At 42.5% G+C, this 4,391-nt stretch overlaps 1 long non-coding RNA gene across 1 annotated transcript; it reads right to left on the bottom strand.

Annotated features, from left to right (window-relative positions):
• Window positions 1-628, bottom strand: LOC143419138 (uncharacterized). The gene is made up of 3 exons (XR_013099116.1): window positions 495-628; window positions 252-422; window positions 1-172 (listed from the first exon to the last, which is right to left on the bottom strand). It is a non-coding gene; the product is annotated as an uncharacterized LOC143419138 (long non-coding RNA).
• Window positions 629-4,391: the final 3,763 nt, after the last annotated feature.

Raw genomic sequence — 4,391 nt, 5'->3', positions numbered from 1 at the left:
GATTTATTTCCGCCCACAGGTAAACAAAGGTGAAACACAAAGCGACGCCACCACACTAGTGGCGCGTAGGATTCGTCGGGGATAATGAGGGCGACCTAGACACCTCTAGGAGACGGCTGAACAGCGGGGACAGCGGGGAGGTAGAAACAGGACTAGGTAGGGACCGGGGGCACTGGAACAAGAGGAGATCACGATCAGAGGGATCCAGCAGACAACCAACAATCCTCCGCAGTTGAATTGAATTGCCTTACTTGGTTTCAGATGGAGGGGACAGGTGGAGCGGAAAATCCGGAAGCGGTCGAGGCGTGGGGAGGCAGGCAGGTGAGCGGTGGGCCGGCAGGCCACGTGGTGTAAGCAGCAGGCGGCCCAGGTCCAGGAGGACGGGAGCGAGGGGAACAAGATCTCCACTCCGGGTGCTATCTCTGAGGACAAGAAAGACAGGTGAGTCATCACACGGCGTTAAGACAAGGTTTAGGATGCTCCACTGAACTAACATGGGAATAGCAGATACTCAGGCGATGAGTGGTTGAGAGCGCAGGTCTGATATACCGCTGGCACGATTGCTCACAGGTGGTCAGCCAGGGAGGGGCAACCGGACTCCGCCTAAAGGAGGAGGAGCCGCTGTCTGAGACCTGTAGGTGCCCAACCAGACCATGACAGTGTTATAGCTATACTGGCTGCCTGTGGAATTTAAAATTGATTTTAAAATGTTATTGCTTATTTTTAAGGCCTTCATTGATCAGTTTCACAATATATGGCCGATCTTTTAACCATGTATTTTGCTTCCAGGTCACTGATGTCATGGTCTCAAGAACTTTCCTCAGGGTGCCCTCCTGACTGAAAAACTCAGACATACCAATTCTCAATGCTTTTAATCAGATCTTAGTTGCCTCAAAGTTTGGGCAAGTGCGCAGTAAATGTGCTCTACCACTCCTTTTTTGGCCATTTTCACTTTTGATTTATTTTATTTATATATCTATCCATCCATCCATCTTCATCCGCTTATCCGAGGTCGGGTCGCGGGGGTAGCAGCCTAAGCAAAGAGGTCCAGACCTCCCTCTCCCCAGCCACCTCCTCCAGCTTGTCCGGGGGAATACCAAGGCGTTCCCAGGCCAGCCGAGAGATATAATCTCTCCAGCGTGTCCTGGGTCTGCCCCGGGGCCTCCTCCCGGTGGTTTATATATCTACTCTTTTTTAAAACTGCCTTTTCAGTTTTATACTCTTTTATTACTATTTTATTTATCACATTTTAACCACTTGACTTTGTCCACTGTTCCACAGCCAGGTTGAAAATCACACTGCACCCCCTAAATCTGAGGTTGGGCTAATGGATGGATACTCCTAAGCAGAGATGCTTAGGACTGCTGCTCTCACACCCAGGACCAGCATAAGTATTAGAAAATGGGTGGATGAATGGATTATTTTTTTATATACTACTATAAAAAACTAGGTCTTGTTATTTTTTTTTACTTCTAAAATGCTGTTAACTCTCTATCCAAAAATACAGTTATGATCTCTGGACACATGGAAGTGTAAATGGTGACTGTTCAAGTGTTAATGGGTGTTTTTGTGAGGATATGTTCCACTGAGGCACAGTACACTGACCTGCAAAGCTCTGATATAAATGCATAGGGCTCTAATTCACTCTCTTATGTTGATGAGTTGTGTGCAAAAAAAAGAAGATGTGTGTGCTTCTATTAATGTTACTGTGCTGAAAGCATTTAAAACTGACCATGCAAAACAAACTGAGAGAGACACGAGCAAACCCTCTTGAAAAAAAAAAATCTCTTGAATGTTTTTGGGGTTTTTTTGAGTTGAAATCAAAGTACAGAACATGTCGTTGATATTGAAGTTTATCTGTTTGTTTGTTTTGTGCTGTGTGCATCAGGCTCTTTTTGGATTATAATGGATTGCAATGATAATGGAGTGGATTTATATAGCGCTTTTCGGGGCCCTCAAAGCGCTTTACAATTCCACTATTCATTCACTCTCACATTCACACACTGGTGGAGGCAGCTACAGTTGTAGCCACAGCTGCCCTGGGGCAGAATGACAGAAGCGAGGCTGCCATATCTCGCCATTGGCTCCTCTGCTACAAAAATCTGTTTTTTCATTTCTAAAGTGATAGAACGTTTACCTCCTTTTCAGTGACTTAGAAGAACAATTTGACCTTGACAAAGCTGGACTGCAATAAACTTGTTACTACTGAGTAACGCAATTCAAAAGGGAGCATAATAACGTCTGGAGCAAAAACCCTTTGCACTGCATCCTTGGTGACTACTTTCAGTCAGTGCCATGTTTTTAGTGTTTTAAGTGTTAAAGTGACAAGCCCTCTGATGCCACTGTGGTCTTCAGCTTCGGCTGCTGCTCTCATCCTGGGCAACTTGACACAGAGTGGGTGGGTGTGGAGAAAGAGCTTGTCCAAGGACAGACAATCGAGCCGATCAGAGTTGTTATTTTCTCTGAAGTAGAAAAGACTTTCTTGTTTGAGTGAAACTTTCACAGTTGAGTCTTTTCAGACTAAAAGCGCTGGCTGGGGAGCTCCACTACCAGTTGAAAAACATTTACATTCAAGATCTCTTTATGTCAACGTGAGCCTTTTGTTTGTACGACAGAAAGGGCGTACCCTGTCACAGCATATCATAATGTAGTTTTGCCAGAAAGTGGGTGACAGCAGCTAAGTAATATGATCTCCATCCAACCTTAGCCTAGAATTTAATTATCAGCTCTGTTTTATAATGCCATGCTAGTCTGTGGTACATCTAATTAAGCTCATAATTAATGTCTTTTGGGCCTGCCAGCCTGCAAATTAGCCATAAACAGTAAATGCAATGTGGGGTTCATGTGGTGAGGTGTACAGAAACACAACAAGGTTTCTCAGCAGATAGGGTGGACATGTGGACATCGGCTGAAAGGTGATGAGCTGCACTGATGCTCAAGGTTTAATATTTATTTATTGAAGCCTTGTCAAATTGAAACAAGAGATTAACATTGTGACACATAAAATGTCTTCACCCGACGCGATGTGGTTTGACAGTGAGCAATGAGATTTCCTCAAATGGAGAGCTGGAGGAAAAATGGGGAGAAGGCAGCTATCCTGGAAGACAGAAGACCTGGGATGTTCAGTGGTCTGGCCACAGGTGAGCAGCTAAAATTACTGATTAATGGAACAACCTGAGACCTCAGTTTGGACGACACCAGCGGGACTGCCATGGCTCAAGCTGCCGAATGTTCTCTTGTACTAAATATAGACTTCCTCAGTGTAGGAGGTTAATTGAGTCACATCTTCAGTGGATGTATAGGGTAGCTGAATCTGTACCTGGTTGTACTGTACAGTCACAGCCTGTTCAGGGACAGGAGTCAAACAAATCCAAGGGGGCTAAGGCAGAAAGGCAGGGAATAAAAGGCTGAAAACCTTCGCTTACATTATAAGAGCACTCAGAGAGCACAAGTCCCCCCGGCTATTGTAAAACTTTGTTTTATGCTGATGTCAGCATTGTTAGTATGGAAACCAGCTCTCTCCATGACCTTTCATTTGATATATTACTTGATATGGTTTCTTGACATTTTCTTTCAAGGTTAACTTTGACCTTGTGTGTTAACAATGAAGGTCAAGGACAAATGCTTAGCCATCCTAAGTATTCATGAACCCCAAGACCTGGTACACTGTCAAGGGTGAAGATGATTTAAAAAAAATTAAGTAATTAATTTTTAAATGTGGTGTGACCTTCACCAAAATTAAATCAGCTTATTATTATCTACCATCGCTGAAAGGTAAGGGATCTGATTGAATAGAAGTGAATTCAATTGAGTTTTTGCCTATAAAAATGACCCAAAAGTCTAATTTTAAATAAAACTCAGAATGTAAAATGTTCTGTAATATTTCATTCATAACAGTTTGAATAGAAGCAGGAGAAATAAAGAATATGTTTAAATGCTAAGCTAAAAGGGAAAAATGAATTCGAGCATGGATATTAGACCTGAGGAGGAACTACAAGGCAAGTTCAGCAAGGACATGCTTTCTTGGCTCTCGTCAGACATAGCAGGATTATCTTTGTATTTTGCTAACCCAGGCTTTTTTTAAATTAGGAATTAAGAATAATAACTGTGGTGATCCAACCAGAAAAAGAGAAACACCTTCATGAAACGATGAAAGTGTAAAGTCTGGCTTTTAGACTCAACATATTTGCCAACCATTCATCTCATTTTCCAGTGAAGCCTTGAGACAGACTTTACTTACAGTATTGTACAGCGTGATGTTTACTATCTTCACTGCTTTATTATGTAGTAAAAAAGTTCAAATATTGGTGAATAAGTTAGCTTACTAACCTTTTCTAATGAGCACTGGATATAACTTGCTAATTATTATGTGCCATTAGTTTGTTTAGTAG

The sequence above is a fragment of the Maylandia zebra genome, linkage group LG6 (assembly GCF_041146795.1).
Source record: "Maylandia zebra isolate NMK-2024a linkage group LG6, Mzebra_GT3a, whole genome shotgun sequence".
NCBI classification, from domain to species: Eukaryota; Metazoa; Chordata; class Actinopteri; order Cichliformes; family Cichlidae; genus Maylandia; species Maylandia zebra.
This window is presented reverse-complemented; position numbering and strand designations above follow the sequence as displayed.